Genomic DNA, 21927 nt, shown 5'->3' with positions numbered 1-21927 from the left:
CTAGGGGTTATGGGTTTAAGTCCCAATGGAGCTTGGTCCCCAGACTGATGAGAGACTGATGAGAGCTGCTGTCAGGTGCCTGATGCTCTCCCAGCTGTTGGTCAGGTCACCTGTTCAGCCTGTGCTGGAGGCAGCCAGACAGTGTGAGCAGGTCAGAGGGAGGATTGGGGGAAGTGTCCTGAGTCCTGGCTCCCAGCCACGCACCTTGGCAGAAAGACCAAGGGCCCCTGCACAAGGTGCATTGTGGGAATAAGAGTTGGGGCAGCAGGAAAGGGGCTGGCCCCTCAGTACCAGGGCACGGGCAGGAGAAGATGGGAGTGAATCCTGCTACCTCTGGGGTCTAGCAGCTTTTCGCCCCAGCTTTGTGGGAGGCCAAGTAGGAAGGGGCCTCTGGAGGCTCATAGCCCCCTGGCCTGCTGTGTCTGTGGAAAGGGGGAAGAGGACACATACCTCTCACTGGGGAACAGGGCGCATGGATCCCACTCGTTCCTGCAGAAAATGAAACAGGCTGAGCATTTTGCAGAAAACGGGCCAGAGCCCTTCTCCTGCCCCTGGAGAGATGGAAATGGGTCCCTTCCTTGTGGGGAAAGAAGTGGGTGTGTCGGGAGTGGGGTTCGAGTTCAAACCTCTCCGCAGACCAGAACACCACATTGGGGCAAGAAAGAGCCTTGAGTCAGGCAGTGGAGAACACTTGGCTCCTGTTACCCTGAGATGGGATATTAGGAATCTTTTTGAATGCACCCAGGCTAGCTCAGTTGGTAGAGTGTGAAACTCTTGATCTTAGGGTCATGGGTTCAAGCCCCCTGCTGGGCGGTGCCCTTCCTTAACCCACATTCTCAGCCTGTGAGCAATTGGCTCTCAGTTTTCACCAGGGTTTTAGAAAGAAAAAGTCTAGTCCTGGGGTCCAGCTTTAGTAGAACCAAAGAAAGAACCAACTGCAATTTCTATCTTCTGAGGAGAAGGGAAGAGGATTTTCTTCTCCTCAGTTCTAGCCACATCAGCCCAGGGAGGAGAAAAAATAACCCTCCGCCCGCTGATTGTCCCCTGCACCATCTGGCGCAAGAGCCTCTTCCACAACAATGGTGGCTCATTATTATACAAATGAGGCTCACCCACTGCCCTTGCCACTGCTCCTACCCGCCGCCCGCCAGCCGCCCCATCCATGCTGCTGTGGGTGCCAGTGTCTCACCACACTGTGAAATCAGACGAGAGACAGACACTGTCAGTAAACACTCATATCGAAAACGCTCCTCTGGATGCTGGGCCCACCAGAGCCGTGTGCCGCTGCCATCTGCCTGCTCCGTGGACATCTTCCCATTGCCGAGTCCGCGCCGAGCCAGACTTTGACTAGACAGCCCATCTCTGGGCACCCAGGGGCTACATCTACTCTGCAGGCTTCTTGCTCAAGAATGGCCGTTCTTGCGGAAAAACTTGAGAAGCATCTACACTGCACGCGCGTTCTTGAGCAACTAAATTTACAGCTCAAGAGGGCATCTTGGGCAAGAGTTATTCCTCTCCCCATGAGGAATAAACCCTCTTGTGCAAGAGCTCTTGCACAAGAAGGTAGTATGAATGGGCAACAGGGTTTTTTTGTGCAAGAAACCCCTATGGCTAAAATGGCCAGCAGAGATTTCTTGCACAAGAGAGCGTGAACACTGCCACGGACATTCTTGCGCAAAAGCACATGGCAGTGTGGACGTGCTCTTGCACAAGACATTTTGTGCAAGAACTCTTTCACAAAACAGTTCTTGTGTAAGAAGTATGCAGGGTAGATTTAGCCAGGGGGTGTTTGGGTTTGTTACGAGCACTGAGCTTTGTACAACAGCCCAGGGAACATTGTGAAAAGCCAAAACCTTCCAGCCCTGGGTGTCCCTGGCCAGGCTGCGAGTGGCACAAAGGTTCCTGGCAGTGCTGGCTTTGGGTAATTGGCAACAGTTCAGATGAGGTGGCCGAGTGGTTAAGGCGATGGACTGCTAATCCATTGTGCTCTACATGCATGGGTTTGAATCCTATCCTTATCTGGTGTTTGCAGCCCTTCCTCTTGCTTCTCCCAGATCTCTCTTCAGTTCAGTGCCAGCCCCTCCTGTACCCCTGCCTGCCCCAGCCCCTCCCACTGCAGCCTGGGGAAAGGGGAAATCTCCACAGAGACACTCCCAGCTGGGACCCTCAATCCCTTCTGCCCTCAAGGGGAAACCTCCCAAAGGAGATTCCAGGCAGCCAGGCCATGGGGGTCTCTGAGATGGCCCATCCCTGCAGCCTGTCCCACCTGGCTGTTGCCATGGTCCCTCTGTGAGGTCACTGCCTCCCAGCCAATGAGCTGAGGTGCTGCACAAGGCCCTTGTGATGTCACTGCTGCCTTGCAGGCTCATGTCCTGCCCCTGGCCAGCCCCTTGGCATGTGTGAGCTGCTCCCCCTCTGCCCCCGTCACTCAGGGCTGGTTCTGGGGCTCACGCAGGGAACATCAGAGGCTGCTCAGGGGGCCACATTGCTAGGCCAGGGGCCCTCCTGTGGGGCTGTGAGTGTTGCTGTCCCTGCTGTACAGACAGGGCCATAGAGCCTCAGGAGGCTGCAGCGGTGGGAGACACTTCCCTGGTTTCGGGAGGGAGACGAGATGTCAAGGCCCATGACTCGGAGCCAGCTACAGATACCCATGGAAAGCTGATTTTCAGAGGGGTGTGATCAGCCCTTCCTGTGTATCTGGCTTCTTCAAACCAACTTAATCAGTTGCTAAAAGTTGAAGAAGGGACATTTAGAAGGGTGAATTTATGTCTCTGGGGCTCTTTTCCGTGTTCTCCTGTACCCCGATGGACAAGGCACTGATTTCTTCAGCTAGGGGTTATGGGTTTAATTCCCATCTGGGGCAACAGTTTCCTCTCACTGGTGATGAACTTACTTTCTTCTGCCCTCTGAGTCAGTTGGTAAGGTTTATCCACTGTGGCTGTCTTTCTCTCTACGACAGTGGTCTCCCACCCTTTTACACTCAAGATCACTTTTTAAATCTCAGAACAGGCGAAGATCTACCGCCCCGCCCCTTCCTTGAAGCCCCGCCCTCTCTATTCTCCTCCTGTCCATCACTTGCTATCCCCAGCCCTTACTTACACACTCTGATAAACAGTTTATTTTTAAATTATGCGATACATACAATTAAAATCAGGTGTTTATAGCTATGAAATAAATGGTCTGTTTTTTATTCATGCTATTTAAATCTAAAATGAAGCTTTTATAATTATACATTTTGTGGGGACAGAGTTCTGCCGCTGGGGGCAGGGGAGAGGGAACAGGGTGCTGGGAGGGCAGAGGACAGGTTTCTGCAGCTGGGGACAGGGTGCCAGTGGGGACAGAGTTCGGGGAGTGGGGACAGGAATGGGGATAGAGTTCTGTAGCTGGGGACAGGAGAGTGGGGACAGTTCGGGGAGTGGGGACCGAGTTCTGGGACTGGGGCCAGGGGCGTGGGGACGGGAATAGGGACAGAGTTCTGTAGCTGGGGACAGGAGAGTGGGGACAGTTCGGGGACTGGGGACAGGAATGGGGACCGAGTTCTGGGGCTGGGGCCAGGGGAGTGGGGACAGCATTCTGTAGTTGAGGACAGGAGAGTGGGGACGGGAGTGGGGACAGCGTTCTGTAGCTGGAGACAGGGGAGTGGGGACAGCGTTCTGTGTCTGGGGAGTGGGGGCTGGGGAGTGGGGTGCCAGTGGAGGCAGAGAGTCCCCTGCATCTCCCTCCTCCCAAGATTCTCCCCCCCCCAGGGAAACCCGTGCATGCCTGCCCCGGGGCCGGCCCCCCACTCCGTGCAGGGAAGGCCCGTGTGCGCGCGCCTGCCTAGGGAGCTGACCTCCCCCCACGCCGGGAAACCCCCTGCATGCCTCCCACGGGTCTGACTCACCCCTCCTGTGAGGTGCAGGGAGCCGATGCTCCCTCCCGCAGTACACCCGGCCGGCAGACCAGCAGCTCGCGATCGACCTGTTGGTGACCACGGCTCTAGAGAAACTGTTATTAGACCCCTCACTAGAAAATGCTGGTGTTAGGTGCAGGTGTGAGTATTAAAAGCCCAGGTGTACAAAGTCAGAATGAAGGGATGCATTTTGCTCTAGAAGTGACAGAGGGAGGTGGCTATGGCAGAGCAGGGTCTGTCTGGAGACAAAGCGGAGCCTGAGGATGAGAAGGCCCATGAGAGGCAGAGACTCCAGAGCAGTGGGGGGAGGGGAGGGCTAGTTTTTTCGTCTGGCAAACAGACAGAAAATCCCCAGGCCCTGAGCATGATGCAGGCAAAGCCCATGGGGACTACCTAGTCCATCAGAATTTATTATTTTCCTTGTTTGGCGGTTTAGAAATCACAGCTGAGCTGGTGGATTATTCTTATTGTGTGTAACTAAGCATTGCAGCCCAGGGATTTTCCTTGCATAATTAATTGGGGTCCGTTTTTGAACAAGAGACTTTTGCGCAGAGGAGCTGTGTAGACTGGGGCTCTTCCTGCCTCCTGATTCCCCTGGTTCCAGCCTGACCTTGGCCTGTAGTGCTTGCTTGGCAAGTAATCCTTAGGTTGCTCTGCAATTGACAAAAAGTTTGTGGGTATGAGCTGTCAATCACATTTCTTTGCTGCACAGGCCTTGAGACCCCTCCAACATTGGAGGGAAATGGGGAATGGCTGCACCTTGGAATTCAAAGATGTTGTCTGGGACCAGAAATTCGAACAGTTTTAAGACACTTTTCTTTTTTCAGAAGAGGCTTTTCTGACATTTGGCCCATCTACATGGGCGCAAATGTGGGGAAAACCTTCTCTTTGGGAAGAGCCTTATTCCTAATACAATGAGGAATACAGGCCTTCCAAAAGAACACGCCCACATTTTTGGAAATGATCTAAAAGAGTCGACCCATTCCATAAACACAGCAGAGTTTTTCACAGATACAAAAGCTACCCTGGAAAAGCTTTATAGTGGGTTTGTAGCCAAACAGGGTGCCATGGCTTAGCTGGCTAAAGTGCCTGCCTTGTAAGCAGGAGATCATGGGTTCAAATCCTAGTGGTACCTTGTTGTAGCCTTTGCATGTTTTCCTGTGTGCTTCTGGGACACAGAAGAGGCCACCTATGGAACTGCTGGTTCAGGAAAAGGCTGATTGGGGAGGAGTGTTGGGAAGAAAGAAATCACAAGCCTGGAGCAGGTGCAGAGGCTATTGGCACTGGCAAGGCAGGGCTCTGACTCCAATTGCTGGGACAGGAGAGCCAGCAGCACATGCCCTTGTGATTCCCTGGGAGTGTTAGGTCCCAGAGACTCTGCAAGGGATGCAAATGTAGACACTCAACATTGGAAATGAAGCTGGGATTTAAATATCCTGCACTTCATTTGCATATTCACAGACTGGTGCTATTTGAAAATACTTTATTTTGAAATACAAAACGCTGTTGAGATTCGCTTATTGCGGGAGAAAAACCATCTTGTTAGTCTTTAAAGTGCTACATTGTCCTGCATTTTGCTTCAGCTACCCCAGACTAACACGGCTACATCTCTATCACCCTTCATCAGGACTAACCCTTAAACCTCATTTCATAAGGAGTAAGGGGGATTTTGAAAGAAGGGTTTTCTTTTCGAAGAACTGTGTCTAGACAGTGCCTGTTAGTTCAAAATAACATATTTCGAAATAGCAGCCAGACATGATTATGCAAATCTCCACTTCATTTGCAATGTCACTCGGCTGAATTTGCATTGCTCTCTGGAAAGAGGAATGACGTGCAGACAAACCCTCACATGGGGGAGATGCAAAGATCAGAATTTCCCCGCCTCCCTCAGCTTGTCTGGCTACTTTGCCCCATTTCCTGCCTCCCTCCCTGAGCTGACCGAATGGCTGAAAGGGACAGCAGCTGCTGATGGGTAAGAGGTGCTGGGAGAAGACCGGCAACAAGACCCTGGAAGCAAGAAGGACCTTCCCTGGCCACCCACCATTCAGTCTGACAAGACCATAATATGTGAAGGGGGAATTTTTACTAACAGCCTCCTCTGAGCTGGAATTCCAGCTCCTACAGTGACCACTGGAAAGGGGCAGCCCAGTAGGGACTGAAAACCACTGCTCCAGTGGTTTGAATTCACAACCTCAGCATGTTTCCTATACACACTGCTTCATAAATACTGCGCACTGACCCATTGTGCCACTGGAGCAGACGTTTAAGAGTTTTCTCCGAAGTCCTTACATTGAGACAGTGAAGAAGCACAAAGTAGAATTGAGTCAGAGGGGTAAGAAGATCAATTCTCAAGGATTTACACAAACCAACAAGTCCCCAGCAGGGACAAACCAACATTTGAACTCAGCTTGTAAGATTCAAACTCCTGACCCCTTCCCCTTACACTATGGGACCATCACACAGCTCTGTGCTTGAGGTTCTCAGCTGGTAGCTGAAACTCTTCTCTCCTTGCTTTTTCCATTCAGCTGCGTCACCTCTCCAGACCCTGCCCCATCTGTATGTGGGCTCATGGGAATGAGCTGGCTCCCTCTCCGGCAGAGGAAGGAGAAACGTTGCCCTGTCCCTCCTGCTTAGCTGGCTGGCCCCAGGTAAGGTCACATGAGATTATCCAAACACATCCCCATCAGCCCACAGCCCTGTTCCATATCTAGGGCCAGCACTGGGTGGGCAGTGGTCAAGGAGGCAGCGACTCACAGGAAGAAGTCGGGGGCGGGGCTAATGAGATGATCTTGATTTGTCAATGCCAAGCTGTGGCCAAAAAGGGTCAAACACAGGAGTAACACCAGGGAGGGTCCTGCCACATGCTGGCACCTGCCAAAGCCTGGGATGGAACCAGGGACCTTTAGATCTTCAGTCTAACGCTCTCCCCACTGAGCTACTTTGGATGTTGGACATAAACCTCTCTGGCCTGGAATTCTCTGTCTGGGATGTTTGGCAGCCGGGCTGCACACAGTGGACGTCGTCATGCCCTGCCCAGGAAGGCCAGACTGGCCTTTCCACAGCGCCCCTCCCCCACAGCCCAGAGCCAAGGTTCCCTCTCAGCCAGGCCTGGGCAATACAGGCCAGCGGGCTGGATCCAGCCCATGAAGCCACCCAACATGGCAGCAAGAAGCCTCAGGCAGATTCCCTGCTCGCCCTGCCCCCACGCACAGCTGAGAGAAGGGGCTGCTGGGCCCTTTGTGTCTCTCAGCTGTAGAGGAAAAGGCTTCATGCCTGGTCCCTGCTCCAGGCTTGTTTGTGGCCAATGGGAGCTGCCTGCTTGAAGCCCTGGCCAGTCCCCACAAGCTCTTATTCACCCAGGCCTGTGACCTGTACCCCCTGCGCAGGGAAGGGGCTGCCTGAGAAATGTGCTTGGCAGTGTCTGCCAGTCAGAGCCTGCCTCTGGCACCCCAGCCCCTCCCTTCCCTCAACCCACTGGCCCTCCCTGTGATGGAAAAGGGCAAAGACTTGGCAGATTTCATTAATACAGATGAGGTTGGTTTTTCTCACTCACAATTGAACCCAGGCCAGAGCACTGGAAGTGCTGAATCACAGCCACTAGACCACAAGGGAGATAAGTAACTGATGTGTATGCTCAGCTACACTAATTCTCAGGGCCAGACACGTGGCCCTGCCCCTGAGCATCGTGGGTGGTGCGCCTCCCTTTGCTACCTGGGCTGATGAAGCCCTACACAGGGCAGCCCTATAGCCAGGAACATTTCCCAGGCAGGCTCAGCTGGGCCCGCATTGGTGTGGAGATGCCTTCGGGCCCCTCAAAGGGCGGTTCTGCTGTCTGCTTCCTTGGCTAGACCTTGGCGAGTCGAACGTCCCCCAAGTGTCCTCCAGAATAGTTGTGAGAACCAGGCGGAGACATTCCTGCCCCCGGCACAGCTGGCCTGGTCACACCACCCTGCTGCTTCAGCCCCCTGCCAGTCTCATTCCTACTCTTCCCTGCCACCCCATCTTTTAAGTGGCGTACCGGGCAACGTTCTCACAATGATCTAACAACCCTTCAATGATGGGAATGCCCAGCCTCTTATTCTTAGTCACCCAGCCTGCCTCTTTCTAGTACAAACTCCCTCTCCCAAAGGCAGAGCTGCAAGCAGCTCAAACTCTGTTGCATTTAAGAGCAGCCTCTGGAGTCAGATCCTGCAGCTTTAAGCAGAGCTCCAGTAGGAAATCCAGGGAGTTCAAACTCTCCCACAGCCTTGCCAGTCACAGTGGCCTCTGCTGCCACTCCAGGCTTGCGGTTGACTCCTCCCCAATCAGCTTTTTCCTGAACCAGCAGCTCCATGGATGGCCAGGGGAGGCCTCTTCTTTGTCCCAGATGGACCTAGGAAAATGTGAGCAAAGGTTACAACAAGGGACCACTGCGAGTTGCCCCCAGGATCTCCTGTTCACAAAGCAGGTGCTTTAGCCAGCTGAGCCATGGTGCCCTCCCCGGACAGGGCTACTCGGTTTATGGTCCAGGACAACACCTTTTATACAAAAATTAGGCGTAACGTTAGTTTGAACCAAGGGCTTTGGTTCGAACTACCGCTTCCCGGTGCGCACTTCATGGTTCGAATCAGGTGTGATTCGATCTAGTGCGCCAGGCGAGATCTTGCTAATGAAGCATGGGACATTAAAATCCCTGCCTCATTAGCAATTTCAGTCGCCTACATTTGCATCCCTAGTCCGAAGTAGGAAGCAAATGTAGACGTACACAAACAGCACTCCAAACTGAGCCCATTAAATAACAGAATATTTCAGTTCCATCATAAAGTGTAACAACTATTTCATTTCATGTAGCGATATGAATCATCATAGCTTGTTTGCTAAATCAAGAAAATGGACAATTTTGTTTTATGCCTCAAAGGAACAGATCCGTGTAAGATACCGAATGGCTACGGAATGTGTTGCAGTGTTAATGTTCTTTGTAGTTGATTTCATACTAAATACATGAAGTCATGTACCTTGTTAATTATCCCTTTGTTCAGTATTTTTTCTTCTATAAAATTATGAAACTATATTTAGCTGAGCTGTTTGTGAGTAACTGGGGGGTACCACAGTAGCACACATCCGCACAAGCGCAAACGACCTCACTAGTGGTGCACATTATGAAACTCACTCCACCCATGGATGGAAAATCTCACAGGGAACACAGCCCCCTGCCCATCTTCTCCCCCCCCCCCCATAGGCAGCTACAGTCCCTTTCAGCCACTGGAACACCCCGGGAAGAGAGGTAGGAGTGGGGCCAAGTGCAAGTCAGTCTGAGGGGGGCAGGCAAAGCTCATCTTGCCTTGCAGAGCCACTGGCAGCAGCATCGCTCTTGTATACTGCTGTGGAGAAAAACATGCCTGAGAGAAGAGACAGCATCAGAATGCTTACAGCAATTACCGAAGTAGCTCAGTTGGGAGACCATTGGACTGAAGATCTGAAGGTCCCTGGTTCAATCCTGGGCTTTGGCAGAAGCCTTTGCCAATATGGCTTAGTCTCTTTTGGCATCTCTCCATCTCTGGTAAGCAAACATCTGCAGTCAGAGTTCAAAGGCTGAACCAAGAGGCCAGGAATGACGTCATAAAGCTGATGGTATTTCAGGGTTAGAACCTGGAGAGGGGATTTCATGCCACCTCAGAGATTGTTGCCACAGTACAACAGGGCTCTTGGCTTCAGCTGCTCCCAGCCTTGCTTCTCTGTTTTTAATTCCATGCCCCCAGGAAGGAACATTAACAGAGCCTGCCTCGGACTAATTGTGAGGCTTCCCCATACTGAGGCCATGCTGTTTCTATTTTCTTAGACTGGAAGTTATTAAGTCAATTTAAGCAATTTCAAAATAGTTTCCAAGTATAGACATGCCCTTATAGTCCTGGTCATCACAACATCCTCTAGCAAGGAGTTCCACAGGTTGACTGCGCTTGTGTGAAGAAATTCTTCCTTTTGTTTGTTTTCAACCTGCTAATATCATGGCGCACCCTTAGTTCTTCTATTATGGGAACAAGAACAATCCCTTTCCTTATTTACAGTCTCAGCAACAGCCATGATGTATAGACCTCTATCTTATCTCCCCTTGTCTCCACTTTTCTAAGGTGAAAAGTCCCAATCTCTCTTTATATGTCAGCTGATTCAAACTTTCATCATTTTTGTCATGCTTTTCTGGCTTGTTTCCAATGCCAATGGGAGCTGCCTGCATGAAGCCTCCCCCCCCCCCTCCACTCAGGCTCTTATTTCCCCAGGCACCTGACACCTGCAGGCTGTGCAGGGAAGGAGCTGCCTGGGAAATGTGCTGGGCTGTTGGCCAGGGCTCAGCCAGGTGAGTCTCCCAGCCAGACCCTGCCTCTGGCACCCCAGCCCCTCCTCTGGCTGGACCTTGGCAAGTCCAACATCCCCCAAGTGGTGGTGGCCTGCAGTGGCCTCCAGAATAGTTGTGAGCATAAGCTCAGCTCTGTGGCCTGAGTCCTGCAAAGCTCTCAGCCTTTCCCCTGTTTCTGCTTCCCTGTCCATAGCAAGAGGAAGAATCAGAGCAAGTCAATAAATCAAACAACCCTTCTCCACAGGGACAGCTGACTGTGTGACATAAGGGAAAGAAGTTACCAAACCAAGCACCCCTGTGGCCAACATGGGGCTTGAATCCACAATTTTGGAGTTATTAGCACCACGATCTAACCAACAGAGCTAGCCAGCCCTATGGAAATGTGGGTCACAAGTGGCCCTTTCAAGAAAGGCGCCTCAGACAGTTGCAGCAACATCTCTGCAGCTGCCAATGGCTCTTCTCTGATAGGTCCACTAGCGACTCGCTGTGATGTGGGCTGGCTAGTCCAGCTGGTCTGAGGTTTGGTCAAGGTGGCTGGTGGTTGACATGGCGCACTGAGACCCAGGGCAAAGAGGCAGCCGGCACCTTGCCTCCCAGCTCCTACCCAGTCAGCAGCAGCCACAGCCCCTTTCAACTACTGGATCAGTGCGGGAAGGGAGGAGGGAATGGGGCCACGCCATTCCACTCACAGCGCACTACATCATATCCTGCACGTGCAGGCTGCCTGCACACAGTATCCTAGCCTGCACATGTTAGCAGCTGGATGCTGAGCACAGGGAGTGGCTCCGGCAGTGGTGAGAGCTTCATGTGCGGTGGCAGCTCACATTTCCCTAGGTCCTCCTGGCTTAGCTGGCTACAACACCTGTGCTGCAAGTAAGAAATCTTGGGTTCAACTCCCACTGGTACCATCTTGTAGATTTTGATCACATTTTTCTATTTCCTTCTGGGACACAGAAGAGGCCTCCCCTGGCCACCCATGGAACTGCTGGTTCAGGAAAAGGCTGATTGGGGAGGAACATTGGAAAGAAGGAAACCACAAGCCTGGAGCAGGTGCAGAGGCTGCTGTGCCTGGCACTGGCAAGGCAGGGCTCTGATTCCAATTGCTGGGACAGGCGAGCCAGCGCCAAGTGCCCTTGTGATTCCCTGGGGGTGTCAGTGCCCAGAGACCCTGCAAGTGCAACCTCTGCAGCTCCTGCAACCGTGGAGAGTGACTCTCGTCCCCCCTCCCTTGGGATGGGCAATGGCAACAGGTGGAGGAGCTCGGAGAGAAGTCCCAGAGAACAGCCCCATGACTAAGCTGGCCAAGCAGCTGCTGGGTGTGGGGGAGGTGAGGGAGGCAGCCCCCAGTGGTGCCTGGCCAATGTGTCTGCTCTCCCTGCCATCCCTCCCTACATAGCTGGAGTTGGCCATGTCCCCACAGCAGGAAGCCGAAGGGGGCAAAGAGCAGAAGTGCTGGAAGCTGGTGGGGGTGGCCTCTGGGTTTGATTTAGTGAGTCTTACTTGGACTTGCTAAATCAAACGCTGTAAGATGGATTGTGGCTATTCATCCCCAGGTCCTTGTTCTTCTGCAGGACACGGCCAAAGGAGAGTAAGGACGAGCCAATGGGCATCCAGATCAGATCACACCCTTGTTGAATGGATGGAAACAGAAACCAAACACACACACAGAGCCAGTTTGAAATGGTTCCAGCTGAGGGGCGGGTTTGTCTGGTTTATGTGCGTTGGCACTAGAGCATGTGAGGGGTTTGTGGTCATTTGAAGAATCCCTGTTCAATAGAAATCCAAAGTGTGACACAGCTGGAGATGTAAAAGTTTCATTTCGATTGATGAGCTTTCTAAGGGGGCACTTGTTACACCCCCAGAGCAACCATGTGTTTGCATCCAGTGTTGGGAACGGAGCAGGAAACGAGGCTTTTGTGTGACTCACAGCTCAGGTGGGAGGGGCCCTCACTGACCCCAGAGTGTGACTGGTCCTAATAAGGGATTTGCCCTGAAAGCAGCAGAGCTGGGGCAGGACAGAGAGTCCTGGGAGATGAAGCAGCTGGCGGGAGCCAGGAGAGCAGAGGCCAGCCTGAGAGCTGAGAGTCAGAGGTGCCCACTGCACTTTCACACCACAGGTCCTATGGTGTAAGGGGCAGCACTCAGCACTCTGAATCCTGCAAGCTGAGTTCAAATCTCAGTGGGACCTGCTGGGGCTCAGCTGGTTGTTACAAGGTCCTGGTGCTTCAGCTTCCATGCACTGAGGTTCAACAAAGAGAGTTTTGTTCCTCTTGCTGGGTGTCTGAGGCCACTGGAGCTCCGTCTCCAGACTGAGCAGGCAGGCGGGAAGGGCCTGATGCCATCACAGCTGCAGGGCAGCTCACCCACCTGGCCCCTGAGCTCAGCCTGTGCTGGAGGCAGCCAGACAGTGTGAGCGGGTCAGATTGGGGGAAGGGTCCTGAGTCCTGGCTCCCAGCAATGCACCTTGGCACAAAGACCAACGGCCCCTGCACAAAGTGCGTTGTGGGAATAAGAGTTGGGGCAACAGGAAAGGGGCCGGCTCCTCAGCACCAGGGCGCAGGCAGGAGAAGATGGGAGTGAATCCAGCTACCTCTGCCATGGCTTAGCCCGGGAGGGCTGGGGTCTAGCAATTTTTCACCCCAGCTTTGTGGGAAGCCAAGTAGGAAGGGGCCATTGCAGATGCACAACCCCCTGGCCTGCTGTGTCTGTGGGAAGGGTTCAAGCCCCTTGCTGGGTGAAGCCCTTCTTTAACTCACATTCTCAGTTTGCAAACAATTCACCTTCAGCTTTCATCAGGGTTTTAGAACGAAAAAGTCTAGTCCTGGGGTCCAGCTTTAGTAGAACCAGAGAGAGAACCAACTGCAATTTCCATCTTCTGAGGAGAAGGGAAGAGGATTTTCTTCTCCTCCGTTCTAGCCACATCAGCCAGGGAGGAGAAAAAATAACCCTCCGCCTGCTGATTGTCCCCGGTCAGCTTCTGTAGCTTCACCTCCTTCCACAGCAGCTCCAGCTTTGAGCTACAAATCTCAAGGGGCTGGTGAGGAAATGAGGAGCTGGCAGCTCGGGTAAGTCGCTTCCATGAGAACAAGAGGTGGAGTGTTCACAAGGTGCAGAGCAGGGTGCTAGAAAGTTTTGAAATTTGCGTAGCTTTTTGCAGAAGAGCAGTGCAGTGTAGACATAGCCTGAGTGTTGCTCAGCACTAGTAGGAGACAGGGAGGGACAAAATGATCTAACGGCACCTGCAGCCTTTCAGAACAACCTCCAAACCCAACCCCAAAAACCAGCCCTTTCCTCCACCCTCACTGGGGTCTGCTGGGAACTGTCTGGACTCAAACCTTCCCCGGTTTCACCCTAAGGATTCTCTGGTCTGTAAAAGCTGCGCCCTGGAAATGAGAAAGCAGCTAAAGTGACACTCATGGGACTTGAACCCTCAACCTTTGAATGGTTAGCTGGGCTCATCTGAATCACTGCAGCTTACAAGTCCAACATGCTTTTCATTGCACCACAGAGCCAGGTATCACCACTCTCTGCTTTGCAGCATGGTAATTGCTGGGAGAAGAGAAAGGGGAGCCAGGTCTGCCTCTTTTGGGAGAGCAGGTAGGAAGAGGAAGGGGGCCACTGAGCCCCTGACAGTGAAAATAAGAGATGAGAACAAAGCTACAGTTGGAGAACGTGGGCATTGATCCCACTGCCTCTCGCATGCTAAGCAAGCGCTCTACCACTTCAGCTAATTCCCCTGCCCATGAAAAGCTCTACTACCTCACCTACCTTGTTCCAGAGCCCATAATGTCCCTGCAGCAAAAAAACTTCAGGACCAGACTTCAAAGAGAAACTGCTGAGCTACACTTCATCTTCAAGTTTGACACAATCAACTCTGGATTAAACAAAGACTGTGAATGGCTCGCTAACTACAAAAGCAGCTTCTCCTCTCTTGGAATTCACACCTCCAGATCAGCTACTAGAAGTGGCCGCATCCTCCTTGATTGGATCCACCTCGTCATCTCCAGCCTGATCCTGGCCTGCATATTTATACCTGCCTCTGGATATTTCCACTGCATGCATCTGACGAAGTGGGTCTTTGCCCACGAAAGCTTATGCTCCTACACTTCAGTTAGTCTATAAGGTGCCACAGGACTCCTCGCCGCTATAACGTCCCTGCGGCTGCCTAAGGCTTCTTTCTGAAAGGGCCACTTGTGAGACTGACACCTGTGGGCCGGCAAGGTCGGAGGTTTAGGACGTGATGCTCATATCGCACAGACACATCTTAAGAGCAAGACCCTTATTTCAAACCATAACGGGCTCGCTATTCCGACGTCCCTGCAAACCTCATGGCGCGAGGAGTGAGGAGTGAGGGATCAGAATTGTGATTTATTTGGAACTAAGTCCTGTGTAGCCAGCGCCAAATTACAAAATAAGCTATTTCAAAATTGACTTGAAATAAGCTACCCAATTGCATCGCTTATTCTGAGCTATGGGATGCACCCTAGTGAGTTAGAGCCCAGCTCTGCCCCCAGCTTCCTGCCCACCCACAATGAGCTGAGGTGCTGCAAAAGTTCCTTGTGAGAGGGATTTTTCCCATCAGTGGATAACGGGGGTATTGATCCCACTGGCTCTCGCATACCAAACAAGCGCTCTATCACTTGAGCTAATTCCCCTGCTGCATTTACAGAGGCCTTCTTGGAGGCACTTCCCATCTCCACAGCGACGTCTGTCATCTAGGTCAGTTAGTCGTGGGAAAGGAGAAGGCTCCGAAAAGGCCTGAAGGGCAGATCTCCAGAAGGAGACTCCCTGCAGCAAAGCCATGGGGGGGCTCTGAGATGGCCTCTGCCCTGCAGCCTGTCCCACCTGGCCACTGTCATGGACTCTCTGTGAGGTCATCACCTCCCAGCCTCCTTTAGCCAATAAGCTGAGGGGCTGCAAAAGGCCGTTGTGATGTCACTGCCACACCCACCCCTGCCCTCCAGGGCTAATGTCCTGCCCCAGGCAGCCCCTTTGCCTGGCTGAGCTGCTCCCAGGGGTGAAAGTGACACATTTCTTACAGGGACTGTTCTATTGGGCACCACCCCTTGGGGTGGGGGAGGCTCAAGGCAGGAAGTTGGGGGAGGGGTTGTGATAGGACAGTACCTGTAAGAAATTACATTTTGGAGTGGAGAGTGGGAAGCTCAAGGCAGGGATCTGGGGATTGTGTGTTGGGGGTGGGGCTCAGGACAGGGGTGAGGATGTGGATGGGTAGAGAAGTCAGGGCACAGGATTAGGGATGTGGGGGGTTTGGGGCTGGGATTGTGTGTGTGTGTGTGTTGAGGGGATCAATGGGTCCAGAATCCTAGCTCCCTCTGCTCTGGGCTCCCTGAAGCCCTTTAACACACGAGGGCTTTCTCTGCAGTGCACTGAGGAGAGGCACCCCTGAGCCAGTGATGCCGCTTTGCCCAGGTTGGCAGGGACAGAAGGCAGGCCGGGTGCCCAGTGACCCCAGACAGATGTGCACATCTGCATGTGAGCAGCAGCTGTTGTGGGACTCTAGAAATCTCCCCCTAGATCTAATTCCCCACATGCCAGGCACCAGTCAAAGCCAGGGCTCTGGGGTCTCAAGCAGAACACTGCGGGGGGCAGATACGTGTCTATCTGAGGAAAGTTCCTCACTCCCACGTCGCAGACACGTACTGTGGCACAAAGACCAATGGTCCCTGCACAAAGTGTGTCCCAGGGATAAGCATTAGCCCTAGGAACAAGCACAGCCCTGCAGAAGAGACACCCCTGGTATGGAGCCAACAAGCCCAGGAGCCGCCCAGCTCAGGATCCCCAAGGGCACTGACACAGACTCCCTGGCACAGGAGAATCCCAGGCCTCAGTTCTGCCGGCCAGTGGTTTCCCCTCTTCCGCTTCTTGTCAGCTCCCTGCAAAACACCTCACAAGGGCGACTGTGGATAAACCCAGCTGGGCTGTAGAGTGGCTGTTAGGTGGGGAAAGAGAGGTGCTCCCGCCGCCTCCCCGAGCAACTCACACATTTAAGAAAACTGCATTTGAGGCCTTTGCATTGGTGTCAGGATTGCAGAGTGGTCTAAGATGGCAGACTCCAGGGCCTGTCTTTCTGTTTGTTGGGTGTTCTGGTTTCCAAATGGAGGTGTGGGTTCCAATCCCACTCCTGGCACATCCTCTGTTTTGTATTTAGAGAGGTGACCTCATTTCCCCATCTCCCCTAACGTTGTAGGAGCCCTTCCTCAGCATTTCTCTTAGGCTGCATCTACACAGCAGTGTTACTTGGGCATAACGGCCATTACACTGCAATAACAATGGGAGCGTCTACACAGCAATTCCATTATTCCGACGTCTGTAACGCTCCATCCAGACCAGTGGTCTGAGGAGCCAGGAGGTTTCCAGGCTGCAGACAGACAAGTCCACAGGCAAAGACAAAGCAAAGTGCCAGACACTTCCTGGGAGCGGGAGACTCCAACCTAAACCCTGAGACCAAGGGGTTTACAAGCCAGATAATCAAAGTTTGCTCCATTTCTCCCTCCCACAACCCTGCAGAACCTCAAAGGCAACTCCACAGTCCCAGCCTGAGGCGAGGAGAGTGCCATGGCTTAGCTGGCTAAAGCCCCTGCTTCGTAAACAGGAGATCCTGGGTTCAACTCCCAGTGGTGCCTTATTGCAGCCTTTGTTCACATTTTCCCAGGTCCTTCTGGGACACAGAAGAGGCCTCCCCTGGCCACCCATGGAACTGCTGGTTCAGGAAAAGGCTGATTGGGGAGGGGCCTTGGGAAAGAGGAAACCACAAGCCTGGAGCAGGTGCCATTGGTGGTCAGGACAGGCCTCTTCTGTGTCCCAGAAGGAGCATAAGTAAATGGGAGCAAAGGCTGCAACAAGGCACCAGCAGTTACTGAACCCAGGAGCTGCCTTTTATTAGGCAAGTGCTTTAACCAGTTAAGCCACGGTGCCCTCCTCAGACCCGCCTCTAAACTGTTCTACTGCGCTTCTCACCTGCAGGGCTTGCAGCTTCCTTCTGCCCAACTCTCAGGCTCTCTAGGCCCTGACCCCCTCAAGGGAGTGTAGTGTTTGCTCTCCTGTCCCAGCAATTGCAGTCAGAGCCCTGCCTTGCCAGTGCCAGTCACAGCAGCCTCTGCACCCGCTCCAGGCTTGTGGTTTCCTTCTTCCCAATGCTCCTCCCCAATCAGCCTTTTCCTGAACCAGCAGTTCCATGGGTGGCAGGGGCGGCCTCTCCTGTGTCCCAGAAGGGCATAAGTAAATGTGAGCAAGGTTACAGCAAAGCACCACTGGGACTTGAACCCAGGAACTTCTGTTCATAAGGCAGGTGCTTTAGCCAGCTAAGCCATGGTGCCTGCCCCCAAACAACTTTTTAAAATGGCTCCTTATGTTTCCAGGCAACACTTTTGACTCCCAAAGTGCAGCCGTTCCCCACTTCCCTCCAGCCATCGAGCCCAGGCAGTGTCGTGCCCCCTGGGCCCAGAAAGCTACAGCTCTGTGGGCAGGGGGCTTTGGCTTCCTTGCCCATGGGATGCTGTTGCAGGAAGGGCTGCTCAGCACGGACGGGGTTCACCTGTGGAGGAAGGGAAGAGTATTTGGGTGCAGACTGGCTCACCTAGTGGGGAGGCTTTAAACTAGGTTTGATGGGGGCAGGTGCCCAAAGCCCACAGGTAAGTGAACAACATGGACACCTGGGAGATGGGCCAGAAATGGGAGAGAGCAGGGGCTGTAACCGCAGAGATAAAGGAGGGACAAGGGACCACTGGGAAGCAAAATCTAATCTGTGCCTTAGATGCTGGTATAGACACACGGGACCATGGGTGATAAGGAGGAAGAAGTTGGTATCACAGGGACTTGGTGGGATAATACACTTTATTGGAATATTGGCACAGAAGGGTAGAGCTTGCTCGGGAAGCATTGGAAGGAAAAAGGACGGAGGAGTTTCCTTAGATATGAAACATGCGAATACTTGGTCTGAGGCGGAGATGGACACAGGAGCAGACTTTTCAGGAGTCTCTGGGTGAGGTTAAAGGGGTAAAACCCCAGGGTGATGTCTCTAGGCATCTATTACAGTCACCTCCCCAGGCAGAAGAGGTGCCTGAGGCTTTTTAAACAATTAACAAAATCATCTAAAGCGCAGCTGGTTTCACACACAATCAGCCTCACCCACAGCTGGGAGGCAGTTTGCTGTGAGCTGAAAAGAAACTGCCTGGTAGAACCAAGGCTCAGGATGCTTCCGTGTCCAGATGTGCAAACAGCTGGCAGCCAAGTGCTGGTCTGTTCCTGTCCTCCCCAGGCAGGTGAATCCCCTCCTCTGGGTGTTACAGGCAGGACTTTGCATGTCTGGCTTTTAGCAAGGAAATTTTTCTATGCCGGGCAAAAGTGACACCCCCTGCACTGCAGAAACCAGTCCACTGCCTTTTGCAAAGAGGCCGCTAGAAGCATTTAGCCCCCTTGTTGTCTCTGCCTATAAAACAAAGGAAAAAGACAACTTCTTCTACTGGAGAATGTGGGCATCACATGCAAAGCGAACGCTCTACCACTTGAGCTAATTCCCCTGCCTTTGAGCAGGTTCCTTGTCCCACCTACCTTGTTCCAGAGCCCACAACGTCCCTTCTGATAAACCCTCATATAAAACTCAGCAAATATCCAGAGACGTTGCTGTTCCCTTTACAAGACTCTGCACAGCTCAGTTCCAATCAGCTGGTCTTCCCTAGAGCCCGGAACATTGACCGCGGCAGCGTTGCTCTTACGCCCAGTGTAGACAGGGCCTTAGAGTGTCACAAACCAGCCCCGGGCACATTCCTGGCTAGGACCAGTCACAGTCTGGGGCCAGTGAGGGTCCGTCCTACCTGAGACGTGTGTGACACAAAAGCCTCCTGTTCCCTGCCCAGTTCCCAACACTGGCTGCAGACCCAGCGATATTTGGTGCCTTGGCTGCTGTCCCTGCTGGCAGGGAGCTGTCCCGCACCTGAAGTTCATCCGCCTCCCAGAGAGGAGGCAGCTCTGTGAGGGGGAGAAGCCGGGGAATTTCCCTGCATGTGTAAAAACCATCACTGCCGGCCCGGGCTGAGCCAGTGCGCTGGCATCCCTCATGTCTGGAGCATCCGCCAGGGAAAAACTGAAACCGTATCAGGAGATAAGGGGCCAGGGTCCCCCCCAGCAGGAGCTATAGGGAATAGGCTACCTCTACTTCTCCACAGCAGGAAATACTGGACGGGGTCCCTCCACCCGTCTCCAGGAGGAGCTATGGGACAGGGGACCCTCCACCCCCCAGCAGGAGCCAATGGGCGCCATGGGGGCTCACACACAAACAGGTGCACATGCCCTCAATATTGGTGCCGAGGGAAAAACTCGTTCCGCTCCTGGAACAGGAACAGTGACTAGCAGTGAGGCCCCTCCCTGGCAGCACCGTGTCAGACGGTTTCTTCTTGGCCTGGTGCCTTCTGAATGCTGGGAGCAGCTGCCTGGCCCGAGGGGCTGCAGTTCCCTGGAGAGAGGGGCTGGGGCCGGTGGCTGCAGGAAAACCCTTCTGCTGTGTCTGCGGCTGAGCTGCACAAAGGAAGATACAAGATCCCTGGGGGGGTCTTTGCCGGATGGACGTGCCTGAGGAAAGAAGCTGGAAGCGCAACAGACACACAAAAGGGGACGAGGGACAGTTTGAGTTGCACACACGGCAGGTGGCACAGCTCAGCCAGGGACCTTATCCACTCACAGAGCTTCCCAGCTTCTCCACCCCCCAAACCCCACCAGGCAAACTGCCCCATGGGCCTCGCCCGCACCATGCTCAGGGCCTGGGGATTTTCTGTCAGTTAGCCAGACCAGATCACTAGCCACCCCCACTGCTCTGGAGTCTCTGCCTCTCATTGGCCTTCTCATCCTCAGGCACCACTTTGTCTCCAGACAGACCCTGCTCTGCTACAGGCACCTCTCTCTCGCTGTCACTCATGGGCCTTCAAGTGCAAAAAATGCCCCTTTGTTCTGCCTGTGAATATATGGGCTTTTAGGAAATACACCTCTATTTGCTAGGGAGGGGTCTGAACAGTTTTTATAGAGAGAGAGACAGCCACCATGGATCATTCTTGCCAACTGTCTCAGAGAGCCAAAGGCGGCAAATAATTTGTTAATGAGAGGAAACTGTCACCCTAGGTGGGACTTGAACCCACAATCCCTGGCTTATAAGGCCAGTACCTTGTCCATTAGGCCAGCGGGGAACACAGAAAATAGTGCCAGGGAAAGAAATTCACCCTTCTAAATGTCCCTTCCTTGTCTTTTAGCTCCTAATGAAGTCCCTTTGAAGAAGCCAGATACACAGGAAGGGCTGATCATAACCCTCTGAAAATCAGCTTTCCATGGGTATCTGTAGCTGGCTCCAAGTCATGGCTTCCCCAGGCTGGCACCCAGGGGCATTATCAGCTGATGTCACACCCCCTTTGTCACATGGGAGTTGGGCTCATCCTAGGTACAGGCTGGTCAGCAGCACCTGCACATACCTGGGCACCCAGGGGAGCAGCAATAAGGTCCTGATGTTAAGAGGAATAAGGAATAAGGGATCTTCCGGAAAAGGTTTATTTTCTGAAAGATCCCTGTCTACACTGGCGCTTTTTTCGGGCAAAGCCCCAAGCTGGAAAAAAGCGGCAGCCATATTCATGCAAATGCCGCAGGGAAAATTTAAATCCCCATGGTATTTGCAATTCCGAACTGTCTCATTAGCATCCCTTTTCCGGAAAAGAGTGCCAATGTAGACACAGCCATTGGGTTTTGAAATTTGCGTAGGTTTTTCCAGAAGAGCAGTACAGTGTAGACACAGCCTGAGTGTTGCTCATCACTGGTAGGAGACAGGGAAGGACAAAACAGTCTAAAAGCACCTGCAGCCTTTCAGAACAACTGCCAGCCCCAACCCCAAGGACCAGCCCTTCCCTCCACCCTCACTGGGGTCTGCTGGGAATTGCCTGGATGCCTGCCCACCCCAGTGTCAGCCTAAGGATTGACTGGTCTGTAAAAGCTGCATCCTGGAAATGAGGAAGCAGCTAAAGTGACTCTGGTGGGACTTGAACCCACAACCTTTGAATGTCTAGCTGGACTCACATTAACCACTACAGCTTAGAAGTCCAACGTGCTTTCCATTAGATGACAGAGCCTGATGGACTACTGAGTTTGATATCTCCACTCCCTGCTCTGCAGCATGGCAATTGCTGGGGGTCTGTCGCTTTTGGGAGAGGAGGTAGGAAGAGGGAGGCAGCCACTGAAATTAAAGGATAAGAGCTGAGCTGCAGATGGAGACATTGATCCCACTGCCTCTCGCATGCTAAGCAACCGCTCTACCACTTGAGCTAATTCCCCTGCCTGCAAAAACAGCTGCTGCCTCACCCACCTTGTTCCAGAGCCCACAACATCCCTGCGGCTGCCCAAAGCTCCTTTCTGAAAGGGCCACTTGTGAGACTGACACCCGTGGGCCGGCTAGCTCGGAGGTTTAGGGGACGTGGTGCTCATATCACACAGACGCGTCTTAAGAGCAAGCCCCTTGTTTCAAGCTATAACAGGCTCGCTATTCCGACATCCCTTCATGGCAGGAGGAGGGAGGGATGTTTCGCAATAGCGATTTATTTGGAATAAGTGCTGTGTAGCCAGCCCCAAATTAAAAAATAAGCTATTTCAAAATAGGCGCATTGATTATTTTGAACTATGGGGCGCACCCCTAGTGAGTTAGAGCTGAACTCTG

The 21927-nt window shown here is 53.0% G+C and overlaps 2 protein-coding genes and 3 non-coding genes across 5 annotated transcripts in view; 3 read left to right on the top strand and 2 right to left on the bottom strand.

Moving 5' to 3' along the window:
* The window catches only part of LOC102457165 (uncharacterized), a 242837-nt gene that overhangs the window by 148896 nt on the left and 72014 nt on the right, over positions 1–21927 (top strand). The window lies entirely within an intron of this gene.
* LOC142824070 (uncharacterized) overlaps positions 1–21927 on the bottom strand; it is a 408405-nt gene that overhangs the window by 328311 nt on the left and 58167 nt on the right. The gene's annotated exons all lie outside the window — the stretch shown is intronic.
* TRNAS-GCU (transfer RNA serine (anticodon GCU)) lies at positions 1940–2021 on the top strand. The gene has a single exon. It is a non-coding gene; the product is annotated as a tRNA-Ser (tRNA).
* On the top strand, positions 4954–5027 carry TRNAT-UGU (transfer RNA threonine (anticodon UGU)). Its single transcript has one exon. It is a non-coding gene; the product is annotated as a tRNA-Thr (tRNA).
* On the bottom strand, positions 6765–6837 carry TRNAF-GAA (transfer RNA phenylalanine (anticodon GAA)). The gene has a single exon. It is a non-coding gene; the product is annotated as a tRNA-Phe (tRNA).

The sequence above is a fragment of the Pelodiscus sinensis genome, unplaced genomic scaffold (genome assembly GCF_049634645.1).
Source record: "Pelodiscus sinensis isolate JC-2024 unplaced genomic scaffold, ASM4963464v1 ctg37, whole genome shotgun sequence".
In the NCBI taxonomy this organism is placed as follows: Eukaryota; Metazoa; Chordata; order Testudines; family Trionychidae; genus Pelodiscus; species Pelodiscus sinensis.
Note: the sequence above shows the minus strand (reverse complement) of the source record. Positions and strands in the feature narration are given on the sequence as shown.